At 42.6% G+C, this 9790-nt stretch overlaps 1 protein-coding gene across 2 annotated transcripts in view; it reads left to right on the plus strand.

The window, feature by feature from the left end:
- Positions 1-21: 21 nt before the first annotated feature.
- The window catches only part of LOC124033936 (transmembrane protein 138), a 16778-nt gene continuing 7009 nt past the window's right edge, over positions 22-9790 (plus strand). The window contains exons 1-2 of one of the 2 annotated variants that reach the window (XM_046346431.1): positions 22-361; positions 9496-9790. The exon at positions 9496-9790 is cut by the window's right edge and continues 357 nt beyond it. The gene's annotated coding sequence lies outside the window, so the exon portion shown is untranslated. Of the gene's footprint in view, positions 362-5902; positions 6059-9495 lie in introns of those variants that run through there. The other variant, XM_046346430.1, reaches the window with a different exon arrangement.

Raw genomic sequence — 9790 nt, forward strand, 5'->3', positions numbered from 1 at the left:
ATGATTTCATTCTCTGCAGTGATGCGATAAATACGGAAGTGGTCCTATGAAGCAGACGTGAGGCTACAAGACTGTTTTGCCGATACAGACTGGGGTATGTTCTGGGATTCCTCCGATAGAATTGAGGAGTTTACCACATCCATATCCACGCTGAGTTAATCGCTAGAGCTACTGTTTACAAGAAACGGGACACAGACATTGACACATACAAGAAGGCCCACTATGACCGCCAACATCAAACATGTAAAAGGACAATATAGGATGAAGGTGGAATCCTACTACACTGGCTCCGACGGTCGTCGTCGTACGATAACGGATTACAAAGGGAAACCCGGCCGTGAGATGACTAGTGACTAGTGATGTAAAAACCTTTATTTAACCTTTACTTAACTAGGCAAGTCAGTTAAGAACAAATTCTTATTTTCAATGACGGCCTAGGAACAGTGGGTTAACTGCCTGTTCAGGGGCAGAATGACAGATTTGTACCTTGTCAGCTCGGGGATTTGAACTTGCAACCTTTCGGTTACTAGTCCAACGCTCTAACCACTAGGCTATGCAAATCAAATCAAATGTTATGTCACATGCACCTTACAGTGAAATGCTTACTTACAAGCCCTTAACCAACGATGCCGTTTTAAGAAAATACCTAAGAGATAAGAAAACATAAATAAAGAGCATCAGTAAATAACAATAGCGGGGCTATATATAGGGGGTACCGGTACAGATTCAATGTGTCAATCTGCGGGGGCACCGGTGTCGAGGTATTTGAGATAATTACGTACATGCAGGTAGGTTTGTCAAAGTGGCTATCCATAGATAATAACAGAGAGTAGCAGCAGTGTAGTTGGAGATGGGTAGCCATTTGATTAGCTGTTCAGGAGTCTTATGGCTTGGTGGTAGAAGCTGTTTAGAAGCCTCCTGGACCTAGACTTGGCGCTCCGGTACCGCTTGCTTTGCGGTAGCAGAGAGAACAATCTATGACTAGGGTGGATGGTCTTTGACCATTTTAGTGCCTCTGACACCGCCTGGTATAGGTCCTGAATGGCAGGAAGCTTGGTCCCGGTGATGTACTGGGCCATATGCGCTACCCTCTGTAGTGCCTTGCGATCGGAGGTCGAGCAGTTGCCATACCAGGCAGTGATGCAACCAGATCCTCTCGATGGTGCAACTGTAGAATGTTTTGAGGATCTGAGGACCCAAGCTAATTTTTTTCAGTCTCCTGAGGGGGAACAGGTTTTGTCATGCCCTCTTCACGACTGTCTTGGTGTGTTTGGACCATGATAGTTTGTTGGTGATGTGGACGCCAAGGAACTGGAAGCTCTCAACCTGCTCCACAACAGCCCCATTGATGAGAATGGGGGCGTGCTCGGTCCTCTTTTTCCTGTAGTCCACAATCATCTCCTTTGTCTTGATCACATTGATGGATAAATTGTCCTTGCACCGCATGGTCAGGTCTCTGACATCCCTATAGGCTGTCTCATCGTTGTCGGTGATCAGGCCTACCACTGTTGTGTCATCAGCAAACTTAATGATGGTGTTGGAGTCGTGCCTGGCCGTGCAGTCATGAGTGAACAGGGAGTAAAGGAGGGGATTGGGCATGCACCCCTGAGGGGCCCCTGTGTTGAGGATCAGCGTGGCAGATGTGTTGTTACCTACTCTTACCTCCTGGGGGGCGACCTGTCAGGAAGTCTAGGATCCAGTTGCAGAGGGAGTTGTTTAGAACTGTGCAGAAATCTGAAACAAGCTAAATGTCTTTTATGCTCACTACAAGGAAAGCCCCTGAGTTCAGGATTACTGTGTGATTTCGCTCACCGTGGCCAAAGTGAGCAAAACTTTTCAACCGGTTAACACTCGCATGGCTGCCGGGGATGATGAAATTCCAGTGTGTGTTTTCAAAGCATGTGCAGACCAGTTGGAAAATGTCTTCACAGAATTGTAAAATCTCTCCTTCATCCCAGACACCCTGGACCCTCACCAATTTACATACCGTCCCAACAGATCCCCAGATGACACAATCTTAATTGCACTTCACACTGTCCTCTCCCACCTTGACAAGAGGGGAAATAACTGACTACCACTCAGTGTTTAACCCCATAGTCCCTCCAAGCTCATCACCAACCTAAGGACCCTGGGACTGACTATCTCCCTCTGTAACTGGATCCTGGTGGTGAGTATAGTATAGGCAACAGCTCACCCTCAATATGGGGGCCCCTCAAGGGTGTGTGCTCAGTCCCCTCCTGTACTCCTTATTCAACCACGACTGTGTGGCCATGCATGAGTCCAACACCATCAAGTTTTCTGATGACACAACAGTGGTAGGCCTGAGCACCGACGGTGATGAGAGCCTACAGGGAGGATGTCAGAGACTTGGCAGTATGGTTTCATGACAACAGTCTCTCCCTCAACGTCAGTAAGACCAAGTAGCTGATCGTGGACTACAGTAGAAAGAGGGGAGAGCATGCGCACATCCACAGGGCTGTAGTCGAGCGGGTCGAGAGCTTCAAGTTTTTTGCGTCCTCATCACTAAGGACTTAACATTGTCCAGTCGTGAAGAGGGCTAATCAACTCCTCTTCACCGTCAGGAGGCTGAAAAGATTTGGCATGGGCCCTCGGAATATCAAAAAGTTTGACAGCTACACCATCAAGAGCATGTTGACTGGCTGTATCGCAGCTTGGTATTGCAAATGCACCACCCTCGGCCGTAAAGTGCTACAGAGGGTGATGCAGACATCCAGTATATCACTGGCCGAGCTCCCTGTCATCCAGGACCTCTATATATATAGAGAGAGAGGAAAGCCCGAAAGATTGCCAAAGACGCTAGCAACCCAAGTCATAGACTGTTTACTCTGCTACCGTCCGGTGAACAGTACCAGGGCATCGGCACTCGGCCCAACATGCTACGAGACAGCTTCTGTCCCCAATCCATAAGACTGCTACATAGCCATAAGATTGCTAAATACAGTGCATTCAGACCCGTTGACTTATTCCATATTTTGTTACGTCACAGCCTAATTCAAAAATTTATTACATGTTTTTTTCTCTGAATCTACAGACAATACAAAGCAAAAACAGTTTTTTTGCAAATGTATATAATTTAAAAAAAACACATTTACATAAGTATTTAGATCCTTTACTCAGTACTTTGTTGAAGCACGTTTGGCAGTGATTACAGCCTTGAGTCTTCTTGGGTATCACACTACAAGCTTGGAACGCCTGTATTTGGGGAGCATCTTCCATTCTTCTCTGCGGATCCTCTCAAGCTCTGTCAGATTGTATGGTGAGAGTCACAGCACAGCTATTTGCAGGTCTCTCCAGAGATGTTTCATTGGGTTCAAGTCCGGGCTCTGGCTGGGCCACTCAATGGAATTCAGAGACTTGCCACAAACCACTCCTGCGTTGTTTTGGCTGTGTGTTTAGGGTCGTTGTCCTGTTGGAAGGTGAACCTTCGCCCCAGTCTGAGGTCCTGAGCACTCTGGAGCAGGTTTTCATCAAGGATCTTTACATACTTTGCTCCGTTCATCTTTCCCTCGATCCTGACTAGTCTCTCAGTCCTTGCCGCTGACAAACATCCCCACAGCATGATGCTGACACCACCATGCTTCAACGAAGGGATGATGCCAGGTTTCCTCCAGACATGACGCTTGGCATTCAGGCCAAAGAGTTCAATCTGGTTTCATCAGACTAGAGAATGTTGTTTCTCATGATCTGATCTCATATGCCTTTTACTGAGGAGTTGCTTCCGTCTGGCCACTTTAACATAAAGGCCTGATTGGTGGAGTGCTGAAAAGATGGTTGTATTTCTGGAAGGTTCTCCCATCTCCACAGAGGAACTCTGGAGCTCTGTCAGAGTGACCATTGGGTTCTTGGTCACCTCCCTAACCAAAGCCCTTCTCCCCCGATTGCGCAGTTTGGCCGGGCGGCCAGCCCTAGTAAGAGTCTTGGTGGTTCCAAACTTCTATTTCAGAATGATTGAAGCCACTGTGATCTTGGTGACTTTCAATGCTGCAGACATATTTTGGTACCCTTCCCCAGATCTGTGCCTTGACACAATCCTGTCTCGGAGCTCTACGGACAATCTTTTTGACCTCAAGGCTTGGTCTTTGCTCTGACATGCACTGTCAGCTGTGGGACCTTTTTAATAGACAGGTGTGTGCCTTTCCAAATCATGTCCAGTCAATTGAATTTAACACAGGTGGACTGCAATCAAGTTGTAGAAACAGCTCAAGGATGATGAATGGAAACAGGATCAACCTGAGCTAGTTTAATGGCTGTGATAGGAGAAAACTGAGGATGGATCAACATTGTAGTTACTCCACAATACTAACATAAATGTTAGCGTGAAAAGAAGGATGCATGTACAGAATACAAATATTCCAAAACATGCATCATGTTTGCAAAAAGGCACTAAATTAATACTGCAAAAATGTGGCAAAGCAATTCACTTTTGTCCTGAATGCAAAGCGTGGCAAATCCAGTACAACACCACTCTATATTTTCAAGCATACTGGTAGCTGCATTATGTTATGGGTATGCTTGCAATCGTTAAAGACTGGGGAGTTTTTCAGGATATAAAGTAAACGTAATGGAGCTAAACACAGGCAAAATCCTAGAGGAAAACCTGATTCATTCGGCTTTCCATCAGACACTGGGAGATTAATTCACCTTTCAGCAGAACAATAACCTAAAACACAAGGTCAAATCTACACGAGTTGTTTACCAAGAGCATAGTGAATTTTCCGGAGTCACCTAGTTACAGCTTTGAACTTTTATTATCCTCCTTCATCATGAGGGAGAGAAATTAAAACATATCCTAAAGACATGGGTTTTTGGTAACGTAATTCCAAGGCACAAGACAATGTTGCTAAAACTTATAGTAGGCATAAAAATGTATCCAACACTAAATATAAGTGTTGATATTAGTTGGCAGGGGTCTTTACTTGTTGGATGTGTACACTTTTTCTGGTACATGTTTTCTAAGACCTGTTTTCCATCTGTTTGACCAGAAATCAAAGCTTTAGCTAATTCCACATTTTTTAGGATGGAAAATGGTTGAAAAATGTATATGCTTTAATTTATTAATAACATAGACTCTTAGCTTTCATTTGACACCCAAATTTGACATGCTATGAACTTCACAGGTTGGGGCTCATGGGTCATTTTACATGGAAATTAATTGCTACTGATTCATGATCTTTCAAAGAAAAGTTAATAGAATATGATGTACTAAAAGTAAACAGCCAAACACAAAATACATTTGTCAATCATAAAAGCATATGAATCTAACCATACGAAGAAAAGGATACAAGGGGGTAATGGTAGCCAACATTTGAGTATCATCGTATCTTCATAATTATTGGGATTGACCTTTTGCATCATTTGTTTCATTTGGCTGACATCCCATATCATACTATTATGCTTTATGTTCATTTAATTTTAAGAGATATATTGACTGTTGTATTGTAAAATTAGACTGACTTGAAATGGGATAACATATTGCCTATGTGCATCAACGTTTTTTAAGCACAATTGAGTACCCTTAAATGCTAAATGTACTGAGCAAAGCCAAATCATAGTCAAGTCTAAACGTTGTGTTGCCACTAGATGGCAATGGTTCCCCTTTGGGTTGGTTTCATGTAATACATTACCGTAATCTTGTATATAGCCGGCCAAAGGCAAAGTTACTATCAGCATCATTTGAGATGTAAGGATATGACGTTTTAGATATTTGCAAATAAACCTAAAAACACCTAATCACATTTGAAACCCCCATGAAGATACCCTTTTGTTTATCTTACTTTAATTTCGATCTATTAAATGATAATAGCCAAGAAAAGGATGCGGGGTTTGTTCCATTGTACAAAATCACGCCCTTCTATTAGGGATGTAGCGCGGAAAAAAACTGTCACCATGGGAGACGCGCAGGCAGGTTGGGTATGTGCCAATGGTCTGTGTTACTGCTGTGTTGTGGATGGTCAAGAGAGTGTGCATAATTTGGAGAGAATTACGCGCGGGTAGACGCCAGATAGAACAATCTTCATCTCAAAAAGGGACATTTCAGGTACTAGCTATATTTTATCATGTGTTTTTAATTTCAATATTGTGGTTTTCAGGATATCCTCAATTTTACTTGACGCTACTGCTCACCACTTTGTGTAGACAGCAAGCTGTCAGGTTGTTTCTTAAAGAGATTATCGCCCTAACAATCTAAGGCTTTGAAAACACGGGAGTAGCGGGTACAATGTCAATATAAGGTTGTAAACCTAACTAAAATATACTACACTGAACAAAAATATAAACGCAACATGTAAAGTGTTGGTCCCATGAGCTGAAAAAAACATCCCAGACATGTTCAATATGCACAAGAAGTTTATTTCTCAAAAATGTTGTGCACAAATTTGATTACATCCGTTAGTGAGCATTTCTCCTTTGCCAAAATAATCCATCCACCTGACAGGTGTGGAATATCAAGAAGGGGGGCGGTGTCTGTAATAAAGCCCTTTTGTGGGGAAAAACAAATTCTGATTGGCTGGGCCTGGTTCCCCAGTGGCTGCACCCCTACCGAGTCATGTGAAATCCATAGATTAGGGCCTAATACATTTTTCTGGTTACTTATTTCCTTATATGAACTGTGACTCATTAAATCTTTGAAATGGTTGCATTTATATTTTTGTTCAGTATACATATACATAATTTAACAGCACAATGACAATAGTAAACCTTACATGGCTTGTTTTTGGGCTTGTAACCAGCAGCTGTTGGCTCCCTGCTTACAGTCAAGTGTTTGAATGAGAGTTGCTATGTGACATTCTAATCATTCATTTTCCAATCAGCCCGGGATAATACATTTAAAACAATACATAGAACATTTAATTCCAATCTTTGTCTTACACAGAACATTTGTCATATCAAATTATAATGATGATACAAAGTGCAGCCTTTTATTGTTATTATTGCGCACCGTTTATTGTTATTTAGGCTATGTCACTGTTCAAGTGCTTCTGTGAGTAAGTTTCTAGGTTACAACTATAGCATCAGTTTGTGCATCGGCCCAGCAAGGCTTGGCCTAGAGTCTTAAGTGTGTGAAACTAGTCCTAATCCACCTTACACCCGCCGCAGTGTGAGGCTATAAATATGTCACTTGCTTCTCAGGTCATTAGAGTCCATATGGAGTCACTAGGAAGCTTGTTGGGACAGTGAGCCAGTCTCACAAAATGCCATCACAGCAAGTGTAAGGACTACAGTAGTCTACCTGGCTTTGTCACAAGCTGCAATAGCTACAACACTCCATAATTGGTTTATTGTATCAGTCAATGAGACGGAGACAGTGGACACTGTGCCTACTCAACAGACATCTCTGTGTTTATACAAGCAGCCCAATTCTGATATTTTATTCACTAATTGGTCAGTTGATCATACAGTTGATCAGGCTGTTGATTGTGGCCTGTGGAATGTTGCCCCACTACATCTGAGAGAAAAAAAGGTTTTTGTGCGTATGGAAAATGTCTATGATCTTTAATTTCAGCTCATGAAACATGGGATCAACACTTCACATGTTGTAATTGTATTTTTGTTAAGTATGGTTTGTGAATATGCTGGTAACTTTTCGCTCCAAAAATCCACCGCACAACTTGATCCCACATCTGCCACCAACATAGCAATTTAAAATCACAACTCATGCCAAGCTGTCAATCTGTGATGGATACGACTCAGACCAGATAGCCCGGTTTGGTCATTATTTTTACACTTGGAGGCCACAACACTTGAAGCCTTGATTCCCAGGCAGAGTGAATGTAATTCTACAGCATAAATCCTAGTTAAATAGCAGTACTGTAGGTATCATTGTACTGAATGTCATGACTATGTAAAGTAAGAGGTCATAAGTCAACATCAACATCATTGTTGATGTTAAAGGGTAAACACATGCGTTAATGGGGTCATGGTTATGTATAGGCTTCTCTGCTCTTGTAGCTGAGGTGGCCTGGGCTACAGTAGGTCAATTGTCTTAATTCAGTAGGCCATGCTATAGTATAAAGCAGACCATCTCTGAGTCCCATTGATCTTCAGCACTTGATACTTCCGTTAATGGATCTGAAAGGAAACTAGTGTAAGAAATATAGTGGGGAAAACCAATTATTTTAAATGTGTGGGGAAAAGTGCAGGAGTGCACACTTCAGGAGAAAGGTATAAGAATTGCCTAATTTATTTTAAAGAAAGATCCCACTTCTGAACTACTTATCCCCTTCATTGGGGCATCCAATGTAGGCATTAAACACTCTCTATAAGTCAAAGTCAACACTCAAGGCCATAACTCCAGTTCCTATGGTGGAAATACGCTAGACTGCATGGCAATGACTGGCTATGGCCATGACTGGTTACAGAAATGACCGGTTACAGCATGACCGAGTGAGTGAATAGTTTAATCCCTCAAATGTCCCAAGTGTCCCTATTGGACAGGGCCGTACTTCTGTGAGCATGGCATGGGGCAGCATAACACACAGGCTTATCCAGTCACAATCCTGTCCCGTTTGTGAAACACTCCCAGCAGGTGACAGTGGCGGTGAGGTTACCATTGTGCTACTCAGACCAGACAAGTGACTTTTACAAGGTGCAAAAGGTCAGGTCCTGTTAATTGTGTCGAGGTGGGCCAGTTTACTTTAAACTAACTAAATTACAGTATACAGTGCCTAAACCAGCCCTGTTAAGAAGTGATCTTAATTTGGACACAGTGCCAGTCAGACCTGGGTCAATTGTTTTTCTTCCAGTTTCTTTAGTTGCGCTTGGTTTAGCTCACCTGGTGTCGGCTGGGCAGGGTTTGCACTTTTCAAACTATCCCATGGGCACTATTGTGCCGGGCACGCCAAATCAGGCACACCTAAAGTATTATACACACCTACGAAAAGACAACATAATTTAGACCCAAATATGATGCCAGTTCTTGTTATTTGTTTCTTGTCAGCCATGGAATATTTAGAGCGTAGGGCCAAATCATTTGTAGAATGCATATTGGCATTTGAATATAGGAATCCAGACACACTGTGGACGCCGTAGACACATTTTAAATGTAGGTGTAGATGCGTAATTCCGAACGGTCACGCATCTACACCTACATTTAAAATGTGTCTACCATGCGTGACGGTTCAGAATTACACGATCAGAAGGCTATGATCAGAATACTAAGGCTGCATGAATTGTCAAGTCTAGACACGGCCTTCTAGCTCTACATTCACACATGTCATGTCACATTTAGACAAGTTTAGGGTATTCATATTTTGGGAAATTCAAAAACAGACTCATTAAGATGCGTAAGATTGGACCACTCAGTGATACTGTACTGGATGTTCATGCAACAGAGTCATATCAAGCAATTTGAGTAACCCATTATGTGCGTGCGTGTGTACAGTACATGTATTTATGTTTGGGAAACAGTTATTACAGATGTATTTTTACCACTGTATATTGTTTACTCTCTGCTTACTCTGTTTTTCCCTACTACAGAGTCTCTGTGGAATGGATTTAGAGCCAGTAGAAAGGTGATGTGGGTAGAACACCCTATTGGAAAGCGACTGTCACATTTGCCTGTAGGTGTTCAAAGCTAACACCATGCCATAAGGAACTGTGTGCTACAACGATTTTACTGTGGGCTGGAACTATTCTTTAGGGCTGGAAAGAGGACCTTCTCCACTTTCAACATGCTAATAGCTAACAATAGCATATTCAGAGAGCTCTTCCAATGTCTCTGGCTGATAGCAAACCATAGAGCTCCTCAGTCAGTGGAATAGTCCTTAATTAG

This window comes from Oncorhynchus gorbuscha, linkage group LG04 (assembly GCF_021184085.1).
Source record: "Oncorhynchus gorbuscha isolate QuinsamMale2020 ecotype Even-year linkage group LG04, OgorEven_v1.0, whole genome shotgun sequence".
In the NCBI taxonomy this organism is placed as follows: domain Eukaryota; kingdom Metazoa; phylum Chordata; class Actinopteri; order Salmoniformes; family Salmonidae; genus Oncorhynchus; species Oncorhynchus gorbuscha.